The sequence below is a fragment of the Ambystoma mexicanum genome, chromosome 4q, assembly GCF_040938575.1.
Source record: "Ambystoma mexicanum isolate Mex_15411 chromosome 4q, UKY_AmexF1_1, whole genome shotgun sequence".
In the NCBI taxonomy this organism is placed as follows: domain Eukaryota; kingdom Metazoa; phylum Chordata; class Amphibia; order Caudata; family Ambystomatidae; genus Ambystoma; species Ambystoma mexicanum.
This window is the reverse complement of record NC_090928.1, coordinates 1,260,078,762-1,260,095,866: the sequence shown is the minus strand read 5'-3', so window position 1 is coordinate 1,260,095,866 and position 17,105 is coordinate 1,260,078,762.

Genomic DNA, 17,105 nt, shown 5'->3' with positions numbered 1-17,105 from the left:
ATCCTTCTGAGGTCTCAAGATGTCCTGTATCAGGGGTAAAGAGACCCTTCTGAGGGCTCAAGATGTCCCATGTCAGGGGTAAAGAGACCCTTCTGAGGGCTCAAGATGTCCTGTGTCAGGGGTAAAGAGACCCTTCTGAGGGCTCAAGATGTCCCGTGTCAGGGGTGAAGAGACCCTTCTGAGGACTCAAGATGTCCCGTGTCAGGGGTGAGTAGACCCTTCTGAGGTCTCAAGATGTCCCGTGTCAGGGGTGAGTAGATCCTTCTGAGGTCTCAAGATGTCCTGTGTCAGAGGTGAAGAGACCCTTCTGAGGTCTCAAGATGTCCTGTGTCAGGGGTGAAGAGACCCTTCTGATGTCTCAAGATGTCCCGTGTCAGGGGTGAAGAGACCCTTCTGAGGGCTGAAGATGTCCCGTGTCAGGGGTGAAGAGACCCTTCTGAGGGCTCAGGATGTTCCGTGTCAGGGGTGAAGAGACCCTTCTGAGGTCTCAAAATCTCCCCGTGTCAGGGGGGAAGAGACCCTTCTGAGGTCTCAAGATGTCCCGTGTCAGGGGTGAGTAAACCCTTCTGAGGTCTCAAGATGTCCCGTGTCAGGGGTGAGTAGATCCTTCTGAGGTCTCAAGATGTCATGTGTCAGGTATGAGTAGATCCTTCTGAGGTCTCAAGATGTCCCGTGTCAGGGGTGAAGAGACCCTTCTGAGGTCTCAAGATGTCCTGTGTCAGGTGTGAGTAGATCCTTTTGAGGTCTCAAGATGTCCCGTGTCAGGTGTGAGTAGATCCTTCTGAGGTCTCAAGATGTCCCGTGTCAGGTGTGTGTAGACCCTTCTGAGGTCTCAAGATGTCTCGTGTCAGGGGTGAGTAGATCCTTCTGAGGTCTCAAGATGTCCCGTGTCAGGTGTGAGTAGATCCTTCTGAGGTCTCAAGATGTCCCGTGTCAGGGGTGAAGAGACCCTTCTCAGGTCTCAAGATGTCTCGTGTCTGGGGTGAAGAGACCCTTCTGAGGTCTCAAGATGTCCCTTTTCAGGGGTGAAGAGACCCTTCTGATGTCTCAAGATGTCCCGTGTCAGGGCTGAAGAGACCCTTCTGAGGTCTCAAGATGTCCCGTGTCAGGTGTGAGTAGATCCTTCTGAGGTCTCAAGATGTCCCATGTCAGGTGTGAGTAGATCCTTCTGAGGTCTCAAGATGTCCCGTGTGAGGGGTGAAGAGACCCTTCTGAGGTCTCAAGATGTCCTGTGTCAGGTGTGAGTAGATCCTTCTGACGTCTCAAGATGTCCCGTGTCAGGTGTGTGTAGATCCTTCTGAGGTCTCAAGATGTCCCGTGTCAGGTGTGAGTAGGTCCTTCTGAGGTCTGAAGATGTCATATGTCAGGTGTGAGTAGATCCTTCTGAGGTCTCAAGATGTCCCGTGTCAGGGGTGAAGAGACCCTTCTCAGGTCTCAAGATGTCTCATGTCTGGGGTGAGTAGACCCTTCTGAGGTCTCAAGATGTCCCGTGTCAGGGGTGAGTAGACCCTTCTGAGGTCTCAAGATGTCCCGTGCCAGGTGGGAGTAGATCCTTCTGAGGTCTCAAGATGTCCCGTGACTGGGGTGAAGAGACCCTTCTGAGGTCTTAAGATGTCCCGTGTAAGGTGTGAGTAGACCCTTCTGAGGTCTCAAGATGTGTTGTGTCAGGGGTGAAGAGACCCTTCTGAGGTCTCAAGATGTTCTGTGCCAGGGGTGAAGAGACCCTTCTGACGTCTCAAGATGTCCTGTGTCAGGCGTGAAGAGACCCTGCTGAGGTCTCAAGATGTCCCGTGACAGGTGTGAGTAGACCCTTCTGAGGTCTCAAGATGTTCTGTGTCTGGGGTGAAGAGACCCTTCTGAGGTCTCAAGATGTCCCGTGTCAGGGGTGAGTAGATCCTTCTGAGGTCTCAAGATGTCCTGTGTCTGGGTGGTAGACCCTTCTGAGGTCTCAGGATGTCCCGTGTCAGGTGTAAGTAGATCCTTCTGAGGTCTCAAGATGTCCCGTGTCTGGGGTGAAGAGACCCTTCTGAGGTCTCAAGATGTCCCGTGTCAGGGGTGAGTAGACCCTTCTGAGGTCTCAAGATGTCCCGTGTCAGGTGTGTGTAGACCCTTCTGAGGTCTCAAGATGTCCCGTGTCAGATGTGAGTAGATCCTTCTGAGGTCTCAAGATGTCCCGGGTCTGGGGTGAGTCGAAACTTCTGAGGTCTCAAGCTGTCCCGTGTCAGGGGTGAGTAGACCCTTCTGAGGTCTCAAGATGTCCCGTGTCAGGTGTGAGTAGATCCTTCTGAGGTCTCAAGATGTCCCATGTCAGGGGTGAGTAGACCCTCCTGAGGTCTCAAGATGTCCAATGTCAGGTGTGAGTAGCCCCTTCTGGAGTCTCAAGATGTCCCGTGTCAGGTGTGAGTAGATCCTTCTGAGGTCTCAAGGTGTCCCATGTCAAGGTGAAGAGACCCTTCTGAGGTCTCAAGATGTCCTGTGTCAGGCGTGAGTAGACCCTTCTGAGGTCTCAAGACGTCCCGTGTCAGGTGTGAGTAGATCCTTCTGAGGTCTCAAGATGTCTCATGTCAGGTGTGAGTAGATCCTTCTCAGGTCTCAAGATGTCCTGTGTCAGGGTTGAAGAGACCCTTTTGAGGTCTCAAGATGTCCCGTTTCAGGGGTGAAGAGACCCTTCTGAGGTCTCAAGATGTCCCGTGTCAGGGGTGAAGAGACCCTTCTGAGGGCTCAAGATGTCCCGTGTCAGGTGTGAGTAGACCCTTCTGAGGTCTCAAGATGTCCCGTGTCAGGTGTGAGTAGATCCTTCTGAGGTCTCAAGATGTCCCATGTCAGGGTGAAGAGACCCTTCTGAGGTCTCAAGATGTCCTGTGTCAGGTGTGAGTAGACCCTTCTGAGGTCTCAAGATGACCCGTGTCAGGTGTGAGTAGATCCTTCTGAGGTCTCAAGATGTCCCGTGTCAGAGGTGAGTAGACCCTTCTGAGGTCTCAAGATGTCCCGTGTCATGTGTGAGTAGATCCTTCTGAGGTCTCAAGATGTCTCATGTCAGGTGTGAGTAGATCCTTCTGAGGTCTCAAGATGTCCTGTGTCAGGGGTGAAGAGACCCTTCTGACGTCTCAAGATGTACCGTGTCAGGGGTGAAGAGACCCTTCTGAGGGCTCAAGATGTCCCGTGTCAGGGATGAAGAGACCCTTCTGAGAGCTCAAGATGTCCCGTGTCAGGTGTGAGTAGATCCTTCTGAGGGCTCAAGATGTCTCATGTCAGGTGTGAGTAGATCCTTCTGAGGTCTCAAGATGTCCTGTGTCAGGGTTGAAGAGACCCTTCTGAGGTCTTAAGATGTCCCGTGTCAGGGTAGAAGAGACCCTTCTGACGTCTCAAGATGTCCCGTGTCAGGGGTGAAGAGACCCTTCTGAGGGCCCAAGATGTCCCGTGTCAGGGATGAAGAGACCCTTCTGAGGGCTCAAGATGTCCCGTGTCAGGTGTGAGTAGATCCTTCTGAGGTCTCAAGATGTCCTGTGTCAGGGGTGAAGAGACCCTTCTGAGGGCTCAAGATGTCCCGTGTCAGGGGTGAAGAGACCCTTCTGAGGTCTCAAGATGCCCCGTGTCAGGTGGGAGTAGATCCTTCTGAGGTCTCCAGATGTCTCATGTCAGGTGTGAGTAGATCCTTCTGAGATCTCAAGATGTCCTGTGTCGGGGTGAAGAGACCCTTCTGAGGTCTCAAGAGGTCCTGTGTCGGGGTGAAGAGACCCTTCTGAGGTCTCAAGATGTCCCGTGTCAGGGGTGAGTAGACCCTTCTGAGGTCTCAAGATGTCCCGTGTCAGGGGTGAAGAGACCCTTCTGAGGTCTCAAGATGTCCCGTGTCTGGGGTGAAGAGACCCTTCTGAGGTCTCAAGATGTCCCGTGCCAGGTGTGAGTAGACCCTTCTGAGGTCCCTAGATGTCCCGTGTCAGGTGTGAGTAGATCATTCTGAGATCTCAAGATGTCCCGTGTCAGGGGTGAGTAGACCCTTCTGAGGTGTCAGGTGTCAAGATGTCCCGTGTCAGGTGTCAGTAGATCCTTCAGAGGTTTCAAGATGTCCGTGTCAGGGGTGAAGAGACCCTTCTGAGGGCTGAAGATGTCCCGTGTCAGGGGTGAAGAGACCCTTCTGAGGGCTCAAGATGTCCTGTGTCAGGGGTGAAGAGACCCCTCTGAGGTCTCAAGATGTCCCGTGTCTGGGGTGAAGAGACCCTTCTGAGGTCTCAAGATGTCCCGTGCCAGGTGTGAGTAGACCCTTCTGAGGTCTCTAGATGTCCTGTGTCAGGTGTGAGTAGACCCTTCTGAGGGCTCAAGATGTCCCGTGTCAGGTGTGAGTAGATCCTTCTGAGGTCTCAAGATGTCCTGTGTCAGGGGTAAAGAGACCCTTCTGAGGGCTCAAGATGTCCCGTGTCAGGGGTAAAGAGACCCTTCTGAGGGCTCAAGATGTCCCGTGTCAGGGGTGAAGAGACCCTTCTCAGGTCTCAAGATGTCTCGTGTCTGGGGTGAAGAGACCCTTCTGAGGTCTCAAGATGTCCCGTTTCAGGTGTGAGTAGACCCTTCTGAGGGCTCAAGATGTCCCGTGTCAGGTGTGAGTAGATCCTTCTGAGGTCTCAAGATGTCCTGTGTCAGGGGTAAAGAGACCCTTCTGAGGGCTCAAGATGTCCCGTGTCAGGGGTAAAGAGACCCTTCTGAGGGCTCAAGATGTCCTGTGTCAGGGGTAAAGAGACCCTTCTGAGGGCTCAAGATGTCCCGTGTCAGGTGTGAGTAGACCCTTCTGAGGTCTCTAGATGTCCTGTGTCAGGTGTGAGTAGACCCTTCTGAGGGCTCAAGATGTCCCGTGTCAGGTGTGAGTAGATCCTTCTGAGGTCTCAAGATGTCCTGTGTCAGGGGTAAAGAGACCCTTCTGAGGGCTCAAGATGTCCCGTGTCAGGGGTAAAGAGACCCTTCTGAGGGCTCAAGATGTCCCGTGTCAGGGGTGAAGAGACCCTTCTCAGGTCTCAAGATGTCTCGTGTCTGGGGTGAAGAGACCCTTCTGAGGTCTCAAGATGTCCCGTTTCAGGTGTGAGTAGACCCTTCTGAGGGCTCAAGATGTCCCGTGTCAGGTGTGAGTAGATCCTTCTGAGGTCTCAAGATGTCCTGTGTCAGGGGTAAAGAGACCCTTCTGAGGGCTCAAGATGTCCCATGTCAGGGGTAAAGAGACCCTTCTGAGGGCTCAAGATGTCCTGTGTCAGGGGTAAAGAGACCCTTCTGAGGGCTCAAGATGTCCCGTGTCAGGGGTGAAGAGACCCTTCTGAGGACTCAAGATGTCCCGTGTCAGGGGTGAGTAGACCCTTCTGAGGTCTCAAGATGTCCCGTGTCAGGGGTGAGTAGACCCTTCTGAGGTGTCAAGATGTCCCGTGTCAGGTGTCAGTAGATCCTTCAGAGGTTTCAAGATGTCTGTGTCAGGGTGAAGAGACCCTTCTGACGTCTCAAGATGTCCCATGTCAGGGGTGAAGAGACCCTTCTGAGGTCTCAAGATGTCCCGTGTCAGGGGTGAAGAGACCCTTCTGAGGTCTCTAGATGTCACGTGTCAGGTGTGAGTAGAGCCTTCTGAGATCTCAAGATGTCCCGTGTCAGGGGTGAGTAGACCCTTCTGAGGTGTCAAGATGTCCTGTGTCAGGTGTGAGTAGATCCTTCTGAGGTCTCAAGATGTCCTGTGTCAGGGGTGAAGAGACCCTTCTGAGGTATCACAATGTCCCGTGTCTGGGGTGAAGAGACCCTTCTGAGGTCTCAAGATGTCCCGTGTCAGGTTTGAGTAGATCCTTCTGAGGTCTCAAGATGTCCCGTGTCAGGGGTGAAGAGACCCTTCTGAGGTATCACGATGTCCCGTGTCTGGGGTGAAGAGACCCTTCTGAGGTCTCAAGATGTCCCGTCTCTGGGGTGAAGAGACCCTTCTGAGGTCTCAAGATGTCCCGTGTCAGGGGTGAAGAGACCCTTCTGAGGTCTCAAGATGTCCCGTGTCAGGTGTGAGTAGATCCTTCTGAGGTCTCAAGATGTCCCGTGTCAGGTGTGAGTAGATCCTTCTGAGGTCTCAAGATGTCCCGTGTCTAGGGTGAAGAGACCCTTCTGAGGTCTCAAGATGTCCTGTGTCAGGGGTGAAGAGACCCTTCTGAGGTATCACGATGTCCCGTGTCTGGGATGAAGAGACCCTTCTGAGGTCTCAAGATGTCCCATGTCAGGTGTGAGTAGATCCTTCTGAGGTCTCAAGATGTCCCGTGTCAGGGTGAAGAGACCCTTCTGAGGTCTCAAGATGTCCTGTCTCTGGGGTGAAGAGACCCTTCTGAAATCTCAAGATGTCCCGTGTGAGGGGTGTGTAGATCCTTCTGAGGTCTCAAGATGTCCCGTGTCAGGGGTGAGTAGACCCTTCTGAGGTCTCAAGATATCCCGTGTTAAGTGTGAGTAGATCCTTCTGAGGTCTCAAGATGTCCTGTGTCAGGGGTGAAGAGACCCTTCTGAGATCTCAAGATGTCCCGTGTCAGGTGTGAGTAGATCCTTTTGAGGTCTCAATATGTCCTGTGTCAGAGGAGAAGAGACCCTTCTGAGGTCTCAAGATGTCCTGTGTCAGGGGTGAAGAGACCCTTCTGATGTCTCAAGATGTCCCGTGTCAGGGGTGAAGAGACCCTTCTGAGGGCTGAAGATGTCCCGTGTCAGGGGTGAAGAGACCCTTCTGAGGGCTCAGGATGTCCCGTGTCAGGGGTGAAGAGACCCTTCTGAGGTCTCAAAATCTCCCCGTGTCAGGGGGGAAGAGACCCTTCTGAGGTCTCAAGATGTCCCGTGTCAGGGGTGAGTAAACCCTTCTGAGGTCTCAAGATGTCCCGTGTCAGGTGTTTGTAGACCCTTCTGAGGTCTCAAGATGTCCTGTGTCAGGGGTGAGTAGATCCTTCTGAGGTCTCAAGATGTCATGTGTCAGGTATGAGTAGATCCTTCTGAGGTCTCAAGATGTCCCGTGTCAGGGGTGAAGAGACCCTTCTGAGGTCTCAAGATGTCCTGTGTCAGGTGTGAGTAGATCCTTTTGAGGTCTCAAGATGTCCCGTGTCAGGTGTGAGTAGATCCTTCTGAGGTCTCAAGATGTCCCGTGTCAGGTGTGTGTAGACCCTTCTGAGGTCTCAAGATGTCACGTGTCAGGGGTGAGTAGATCCTTCTGAGGTCTCAAGATGTCCCGTGTCAGGTGTGAGTAGATCCTTCTGAGGTCTCAAGATGTCCCGTGTCAGGGGTGAAGAGACCCTTCTCAGGTCTCAAGATGTCTCGTGTCTGGGGTGAAGAGACCCTTCTGAGGTCTCAAGATGTCCCTTTTCAGGGGTGAAGAGACCCTTCTGATGTCTCAAGATGTCCCGTGTCAGGGCTGAAGAGACCCTTCTGAGGTCTCAAGATGTCCCGTGTCAGGTGTGAGTAGATCCTTCTGAGGTCTCAAGATGTCCCATGTCAGGTGTGAGTAGATCCTTCTGAGGTCTCAAGATGTCCCGTGTAAGGGGTGAAGAGACCCTTCTGAGGTCTCAAGATGTCCTGTGTCAGGTGTGAGTAGATCCTTCTGACGTCTCAAGATGTCCCGTGCCAGGTGTGTGTAGATCCTTCTGAGGTCTCAAGATGTCCCGTGTCAGGTGTGAGTAGGTCCTTCTGAGGTCTGAAGATGTCACATGTCAGGTGTGAGTAGATCCTTCTGAGGTCTCAAGATGTCCCGTGTCAGGGGTGAAGAGACCCTTCTCAGGTCTCAAGATGTCTCATGTCTGGGGTGAGTAGACCCTTCTGAGGTCTCAAGATGTCCCGTGTCAGGGGTGAGTAGACCCTTCTGAGGTCTCAAGATGTCCCGTGCCAGGTGGGAGTAGATCCTTCTGAGGTCTCAAGATGTCCCGTGACTGGGGTTAAGAGACCCTTCTGAGGTCTTAAGATGTCCCGTGTAAGGTGTGAGTAGACCCTTCTGAGGTCTCAAGATGTGTTGTGTCAGGGGTGAAGAGACCCTTCTGAGGTCTCAAGATATTCTGTGCCAGGGGTGAAGAGACCCTTCTGAGGTCTCAAGATGTCCCGTGTCAGGTGTGAGTAGATCCTTCTGAGGTCTCAAGATGTCCCATGTCAGGTGTGAGTAGATCCTTCTGAGGTCTCAAGATGTCCCGTGTGAGGGATGAAGAGACCCTTCTGAGGTCTCAAGATGTCCTGTGTCAGGTGTGAGTAGATCCTTCTGACGTCTCAAGATGTCCCGTGCCAGGTGGGAGTAGATCCTTCTGAGGTCTCAAGATGTCCCGTGACTGGGGTGAAGAGACCCTTCTGAGGTCTCAAGATGTCCCGGTTCAGGTGTGAGTAGATCCTTCTGAGGTCTCAAGATGTCCCATGTCAGGTGTGAGTAGATCCTTCTCAGGTCTCAAGATGTCTCATGTCTGGGGTGAGTAGACCCTTCTGAGGTCTCAAGATGTCCCGTGTCAGGGGTGAGTAGACCCTTCTGAGGTCTCAAGATGTCCCGTGCCAGGTGGGAGTAGATCCTTCTGAGGTCTCAAGATGTCCCGTGACTGGGGTGAAGAGACCCTTCTGAGGTCTCAAGATGTCCCGTTTCAGGTGTGAGTAGACCCTTCTGAGGGCTCAAGATGTCCCGTGTCAGGTGTGAGTAGATCCTTCTGAGGTCTCAAGATGTCCTGTGTCAGGGGTAAAGAGACCCTTCTCAGGGCTCAAGATGTCCCATGTCAGGGGTAAAGAGACCCTTCTGAGGGCTCAAGATGTCCTGTGTCAGGGGTAAAGAGACCCTTCTGAGGGCTCAAGATGTCCCGTGTCAGGGGTGAAGAGACCCTTCTGAGGACTCAAGATGTCCCGTGTCAGGGGTGAGTAGACCCTTCTGAGGTCTTAAGATGTCCCGTGTCAGGGGTGAAGAGACCCTTCTGAGGTCTCAAGATGTCCCGTGTCAGGGGTGAGTAGACCCTTCTGAGGTGTCAAGATGTCCCGTGTCAGGTGTCAGTAGATCCTTCAGAGGTTTCAAGATGTCTGTGTCAGGGTGAAGAGACCCTTCTGACGTCTCAAGATGTCCCATGTCAGGGGTGAAGAGACCCTTCTGAGGTCTCAAGATGTCCCGTGTCAGGGGTGAAGAGACCCTTCTGAGGTCTCTAGATGTCACGTGTCAGGTGTGAGTAGAGCCTTCTGAGATCTCAAGATGTCCCGTGTCAGGGGTGAGTAGACCCTTCTGAGGTGTCAAGATGTCCTGTGTCAGGTGTGAGTAGATCCTTCTGAGGTCTCAAGATGTCCTGTGTCAGGGGTGAAGAGACCCTTCTGAGGTATCACGATGTCCCGTGTCTGGGGTGAAGAGACCCTTCTGAGGTCTCAAGATGTCCCGTGTCAGGTTTGAGTAGATCCTTCTGAGGTCTCAAGATGTCCCGTGTCAGGGGTGAAGAGACCCTTCTGAGGTATCACGATGTCCCGTGTCTGGGGTGAAGAGACCCTTCTGAGGTCTCAAGATGTCCCGTCTCTGGGATGAAGAGACCCTTCTGAGGTCTCAAGATGTCCCGTGTCAGGGGTGAAGAGACCCTTCTGAGGTCTCAAGATGTCCCGTGTCAGGTGTGAGTAGATCCTTCTGAGGTCTCAAGATGTCCCGTGTCAGGTGTGAGTAGATCCTTCTGAGGTCTCAAGATGTCCCGTGTCTAGGGTGAAGAGACCCTTCTGAGGTCTCAAGATGTCCTGTGTCAGGGGTGAAGAGACCCTTCTGAGGTATCACGATGTCCCGTGTCTGGGGTGAAGAGACCCTTCTGAGGTCTCAAGATGTCCCATGTCAGGTGTGAGTAGATCCTTCTGAGGTCTCAAGATGTCCCGTGTCAGGGTGAAGAGACCCTTCTGAGGTCTCAAGATGTCCTGTCTCTGGGGTGAAGAGACCCTTCTGAAATCTCAAGATGTCCCGTGTCAGGGGTGAAGAGACCCTTCTGAGGTCTCGAGATGTCCCGTGTCAGGGGTGAGTAGACCCTTCTGAGGTCTCAAGATGTCCCGTGTCAGGTGTGTGTAGATCCTTCTGAGGTCTCAAGATGTCCCATGTCAGGGGTGAGTAGACCCTTCTGAGGTCTCAAGATATCCCGTGTTAAGTGTGAGTAGATCCTTCTGAGGTCTCAAGATGTCCTGTGTCAGGGGTGAAGAGACCCTTCTGAGATCTCAAGATGTCCCGTGTCAGGTGTGAGTAGATCCTTCTGAGGTCTCAAGATGTCCTGTGTCAGAGGTGAAGAGACCCTTCTGAGGTCTCAAGATGTCCTGTGTCAGGGGTGAAGAGACCCTTCTGATGTCTCAAGATGTCCCGTGTCAGGGGTGAAGAGACCCTTCTGAGGGCTGAAGATGTCCCGTGTCAGGGGTGAAGAGACCCTTCTGAGGGCTCAGGATGTCCCGTGTCAGGGGTGAAGAGACCCTTCTGAGGTCTCAAAATCTCCCCGTGTCAGGGGGGAAGAGACCCTTCTGAGGTCTCAAGATGTCCTGTGTCAGGTGTGAGTAGATCCTTTTGAGGTCTCAAGATGTCCCGTGTCAGGTGTGAGTAGATCCTTCTGAGGTCTCAAGATGTCCCGTGTCAGGTGTGTGTAGACCCTTCTGAGGTCTCAAGATGTCTCGTGTCAGGGGTGAGTAGATCCTTCTGAGGTCTCAAGATGTCCCGTGTCAGGTGTGAGTAGATCCTTCTGAGGTCTCAAGATGTCCCGTGTCAGGGGTGAAGAGACCCTTCTCAGGTCTCAAGATGTCTCGTGTCTGGGGTGAAGAGACCCTTCTGAGGTCTCAAGATGTCCCTTTTCAGGGGTGAAGAGACCCTTCTGATGTCTCAAGATGTCCCGTGTCAGGGCTGAAGAGACCCTTCTGAGGTCTCAAGATGTCCCGTGTCAGGTGTGAGTAGATCCTTCTGAGGTCTCAAGATGTCCCATGTCAGGTGTGAGTAGATCCTTCTGAGGTCTCAAGATGTCCCGTGTGAGGGGTGAAGAGACCCTTCTGAGGTCTCAAGATGTCCTGTGTCAGGTGTGAGTAGATCCTTCTGACGTCTCAAGATGTCCCGTGTCAGGTGTGTGTAGATCCTTCTGAGGTCTCAAGATGTCCCGTGTCAGGTGTGAGTAGGTCCTTCTGAGGTCTGAAGATGTCACATGTCAGGTGTGAGTAGATCCTTCTGAGGTCTCAAGATGTCCCGTGTCAGGGGTGAAGAGACCCTTCTCAGGTCTCAAGATGTCTCATGTCTGGGGTGAGTAGACCCATCTGAGGTCTCAAGATGTCCCGTGTCAGGGGTGAGTAGACCCTTCTGAGGTCTCAAGATGTCCCGTGCCAGGTGGGAGTAGATCCTTCTGAGGTCTCAAGATGTCCCGTGACTGGGGTGAAGAGACCCTTCTGAGGTCTTAAGATGTCCCGTGTAAGGTGTGAGTAGACCCTTCTGAGGTCTCAAGATGTGTTGTGTCAGGGGTGAAGAGACCCTTCTGAGGTCTCAAGATGTTCTGTGCCAGGGGTGAAGAGACCCTTCTGACGTCTCAAGATGTCCTGTGTCAGGCGTGAAGAGACCCTGCTGAGGTCTCAAGATGTCCCGTGACAGGTGTGAGTAGACCCTTCTGAGGTCTCAAGATGTTCCGTGTCTGGGGTGAAGAGACCCTTCTGAGGGCTCAAGATGTCCCGTGTCAGGGGTGAAGAGACCCTTCTGAGGTCTCAAGATGCCCCGTGTCAGGTGGGAGTAGATCCTTCTGAGGTCTCCAGATGTCTCATGTCAGGTGTGAGTAGATCCTTCTGAGATCTCAAGATGTCCTGTGTCGGGGTGAAGAGACCCTTCTGAGGTCTCAAGAGGTCCTGTGTCGGGGTGAAGAGACCCTTCTGAGGTCTCAAGATGTCCCGTGTCAGGGGTGAGTAGACCCTTCTGAGGTCTCAAGATGTCCCGTGTCAGGGGTGAAGAGACCCTTCTGAGGTCTCAAGATGTCCCGTGTCTGGGGTGAAGAGACCCTTCTGAGGTCTCAAGATGTCCCGTGCCAGGTGTGAGTAGACCCTTCTGAGGTCCCTAGATGTCCCGTGTCAGGTGTGAGTAGATCATTCTGAGATCTCAAGATGTCCCGTGTCAGGGGTGAGTAGACCCTTCTGAGGTGTCAGGTGTCAAGATGTCCCGTGTCAGGTGTCAGTAGATCCTTCAGAGGTTTCAAGATGTCCGTGTCAGGGGTGAAGAGACCCTTCTGAGGGCTGAAGATGTCCCGTGTCAGGGGTGAAGAGACCCTTCTGAGGGCTCAAGATGTCCTGTGTCAGGGGTGAAGAGACCCCTCTGAGGTCTCAAGATGTCCCGTGTCTGGGGTGAAGAGACCCTTCTGAGGTCTCAAGATGTCCCGTGCCAGGTGTGAGTAGACCCTTCTGAGGTCTCTAGATGTCCTGTGTCAGGTGTGAGTAGACCCTTCTGAGGGCTCAAGATGTCCCGTGTCAGGTGTGAGTAGATCCTTCTGAGGTCTCAAGATGTCCTGTGTCAGGGGTAAAGAGACCCTTCTGAGGGCTCAAGATGTCCCGTGTCAGGGGTAAAGAGACCCTTCTGAGGGCTCAAGATGTCCCGTGTCAGGGGTGAAGAGACCCTTCTCAGGTCTCAAGATGTCTCGTGTCTGGGGTGAAGAGACCCTTCTGAGGTCTCAAGATGTCCCGTTTCAGGTGTGAGTAGACCCTTCTGAGGGCTCAAGATGTCCCGTGTCAGGTGTGAGTAGATCCTTCTGAGGTCTCAAGATGTCCTGTGTCAGGGGTAAAGAGACCCTTCTGAGGGCTCAAGATGTCCCGTGTCAGGGGTAAAGAGACCCTTCTGAGGGCTCAAGATGTCCTGTGTCAGGGGTAAAGAGACCCTTCTGAGGGCTCAAGATGTCCCGTGTCAGGTGTGAGTAGACCCTTCTGAGGTCTCTAGATGTCCTGTGTCAGGTGTGAGTAGACCCTTCTGAGGGCTCAAGATGTCCCGTGTCAGGTGTGAGTAGATCCTTCTGAGGTCTCAAGATGTCCTGTGTCAGGGGTAAAGAGACCCTTCTGAGGGCTCAAGATGTCCCGTGTCAGGGGTAAAGAGACCCTTCTGAGGGCTCAAGATGTCCCGTGTCAGGGGTGAAGAGACCCTTCTCAGGTCTCAAGATGTCTCGTGTCTGGGGTGAAGAGACCCTTCTGAGGTCTCAAGATGTCCCGTTTCAGGTGTGAGTAGACCCTTCTGAGGGCTCAAGATGTCCCGTGTCAGGTGTGAGTAGATCCTTCTGAGGTCTCAAGATGTCCTGTGTCAGGGGTAAAGAGACCCTTCTGAGGGCTCAAGATGTCCCATGTCAGGGGTAAAGAGACCCTTCTGAGGGCTCAAGATGTCCTGTGTCAGGGGTAAAGAGACCCTTCTGAGGGCTCAAGATGTCCCGTGTCAGGGGTGAAGAGACCCTTCTGAGGACTCAAGATGTCCCGTGTCAGGGGTGAGTAGACCCTTCTGAGGTCTCAAGATGTCCCGTGTCAGGGGTGAGTAGACCCTTCTGAGGTGTCAAGATGTCCCGTGTCAGGTGTCAGTAGATCCTTCAGAGGTTTCAAGATGTCTGTGTCAGGGTGAAGAGACCCTTCTGACGTCTCAAGATGTCCCATGTCAGGGGTGAAGAGACCCTTCTGAGGTCTCAAGATGTCCCGTGTCAGGGGTGAAGAGACCCTTCTGAGGTCTCTAGATGTCACGTGTCAGGTGTGAGTAGAGCCTTCTGAGATCTCAAGATGTCCCGTGTCAGGGGTGAGTAGACCCTTCTGAGGTGTCAAGATGTCCTGTGTCAGGTGTGAGTAGATCCTTCTGAGGTCTCAAGATGTCCTGTGTCAGGGGTGAAGAGACCCTTCTGAGGTATCACAATGCCCCGTGTCTGGGGTGAAGAGACCCTTCTGAGGTCTCAAGATGTCCCGTGTCAGGTTTGAGTAGATCCTTCTGAGGTCTCAAGATGTCCCGTGTCAGGGGTGAAGAGACCCTTCTGAGGTATCACGATGTCCCGTGTCTGGGGTGAAGAGACCCTTCTGAGGTCTCAAGATGTCCCGTCTCTGGGGTGAAGAGACCCTTCTGAGGTCTCAAGATGTCCCGTGTCAGGGGTGAAGAGACCCTTCTGAGGTCTCAAGATGTCCCGTGTCAGGTGTGAGTAGATCCTTCTGAGGTCTCAAGATGTCCCGTGTCAGGTGTGAGTAGATCCTTCTGAGGTCTCAAGATGTCCCGTGTCTAGGGTGAAGAGACCCTTCTGAGGTCTCAAGATGTCCTGTGTCAGGGGTGAAGAGACCCTTCTGAGGTATCACGATGTCCCGTGTCTGGGGTGAAGAGACCCTTCTGAGGTCTCAAGATGTCCCATGTCAGGTGTGAGTAGATCCTTCTGAGGTCTCAAGATGTCCCGTGTCAGCGTGAAGAGACCCTTCTGAGGTCTCAAGATGTCCTGTCTCTGGGGTGAAGAGACCCTTCTGAAATCTCAAGATGTCCCGTGTCAGGGGTGAAGAGACCCTTCTGAGGTCTCAAGATGTCCCGTGTCAGGTGTGTGTAGATCCTTCTGAGGTCTCAAGATGTCCCGTGTCAGGGGTGAGTAGACCCTTCTGAGGTCTCAAGATATCCCGTGTTAAGTGTGAGTAGATCCTTCTGAGGTCTCAAGATGTCCTGTGTCAGGGGTGAAGAGACCCTTCTGAGATCTCAAGATGTCCCGTGTCAGGTGTGAGTAGATCCTTTTGAGGTCTCAATATGTCCTGTGTCAGAGGAGAAGAGACCCTTCTGAGGTCTCAAGATGTCCTGTGTCAGGGGTGAAGAGACCCTTCTGATGTCTCAAGATGTCCCGTGTCAGGGGTGAAGAGACCCTTCTGAGGGCTGAAGATGTCCCGTGTCAGGGGTGAAGAGACCCTTCTGAGGGCTCAGGATGTCCCGTGTCAGGGGTGAAGAGACCCTTCTGAGGTCTCAAAATCTCCCCGTGTCAGGGGGGAAGAGACCCTTCTGAGGTCTCAAGATGTCCCGTGTCAGGGGTGAGTAAACCCTTCTGAGGTCTCAAGATGTCCCGTGTCAGGTGTTTGTAGACCCTTCTGAGGTCTCAAGATGTCCTGTGTCAGGGGTGAGTAGATCCTTCTGAGGTCTCAAGATGTCATGTGTCAGGTATGAGTAGATCCTTCTGAGGTCTCAAGATGTCCCGTGTCAGGGGTGAAGAGACCCTTCTGAGGTCTCAAGATGTCCTGTGTCAGGTGTGAGTAGATCCTTTTGAGGTCTCAAGATGTCCCGTGTCAGGTGTGAGTAGATCCTTCTGAGGTCTCAAGATGTCCCGTGTCAGGTGTGTGTAGACCCTTCTGAGGTCTCAAGATGTCACGTGTCAGGGGTGAGTAGATCCTTCTGAGGTCTCAAGATGTCCCGTGTCAGGTGTGAGTAGATCCTTCTGAGGTCTCAAGATGTCCCGTGTCAGGGGTGAAGAGACCCTTCTCAGGTCTCAAGATGTCTCGTGTCTGGGGTGAAGAGACCCTTCTGAGGTCTCAAGATGTCCCTTTTCAGGGGTGAAGAGACCCTTCTGATGTCTCAAGATGTCCCGTGTCAGGGCTGAAGAGACCCTTCTGAGGTCTCAAGATGTCCCGTGTCAGGTGTGAGTAGATCCTTCTGAGGTCTCAAGATGTCCCATGTCAGGTGTGAGTAGATCCTTCTGAGGTCTCAAGATGTCCCGTGTGAGGGGTGAAGAGACCCTTCTGAGGTCTCAAGATGTCCTGTGTCAGGTGTGAGTAGATCCTTCTGACGTCTCAAGATGTCCCGTGTCAGGTGTGTGTAGATCCTTCTGAGGTCTCAAGAAGTCCCGTGTCAGGTGTGAGTAGGTCCTTCTGAGGTCTGAAGATGTCACATGTCAGGTGTGAGTAGATCCTTCTGAGGTCTCAAGATGTCCCGTGTCAGGGGTGAAGAGACCCTTCTCAGGTCTCAAGATGTCTCATGTCTGGGGTGAGTAGACCCTTCTGAGGTCTCAAGATGTCCCGTGTCAGGGGTGAGTAGACCCTTCTGAGGTCTCAAGATGTCCCGTGCCAGGTGGGAGTAGATCCTTCTGAGGTCTCAAGATGTCCCGTGACTGGGGTTAAGAGACCCTTCTGAGGTCTTAAGATGTCCCGTGTAAGGTGTGAGTAGACCCTTCTGAGGTCTCAAGATGTGTTGTGTCAGGGGTGAAGAGACCCTTCTGAGGTCTCAAGATGTTCTGTGCCAGGGGTGAAGAGACCCTTCTGAGGTCTCAAGATGTCCCGTGTCAGGTGTGAGTAGATCCTTCTGAGGTCTCAAGATGTCCCATGTCAGGTGTGAGTAGATCCTTCTGAGGTCTCAAGATGTCCCGTGTGAGGGGTGAAGAGACCCTTCTGAGGTCTCAAGATGTCCTGTGTCAGGTGTGAGTAGATCCTTCTGACGTCTCAAGATGTCCCGTGCCAGGTGGGAGTAGATCCTTCTGAGGTCTCAAGATGTCCCGTGACTGGGGTGAAGAGACCCTTCTGAGGTCTCAAGATGTCCCGTTTCAGGTGTGAGTAGATCCTTCTGAGGTCTCAAGATGTCCCATGTCAGGTGTGAGTAGATCCTTCTCAGGTCTCAAGATGTCTCATGTCTGGGGTGAGTAGACCCTTCTGAGGTCTCAAGATGTCCCGTGTCAGGGGTGAGTAGACCCTTCTGAGGTCTCAAGATGTCCCGTGCCAGGTGGGAGTAGATCCTTCTGAGGTCTCAAGATGTCCCGTGACTGGGGTGAAGAGACCCTTCTGAGGTCTCAAGATGTCCCGTTTCAGGTGTGAGTAGACCCTTCTGAGGGCTCAAGATGTCCCGTGTCAGGTGTGAGTAGATCCTTCTGAGGTCTCAAGATGTCCTGTGTCAGGGGTAAAGAGACCCTTCTCAGGGCTCAAGATGTCCCATGTCAGGGGTAAAGAGACCCTTCTGAGGGCTCAAGATGTCCTGTGTCAGGGGTAAAGAGACCCTTCTGAGGGCTCAAGATGTCCCGTGTCAGGGGTGAAGAGACCCTTCTGAGGACTCAAGATGTCCCGTGTCAGGGGTGAGTAGACCCTTCTGAGGTCTTAAGATGTCCCGTGTCAGGGGTGAAGAGACCCTTCTGAGGTCTCAAGATGTCCCGTGTCAGGGGTGAGTAGACCCTTCTGAGGTGTCAAGATGTCCCGTGTCAGGT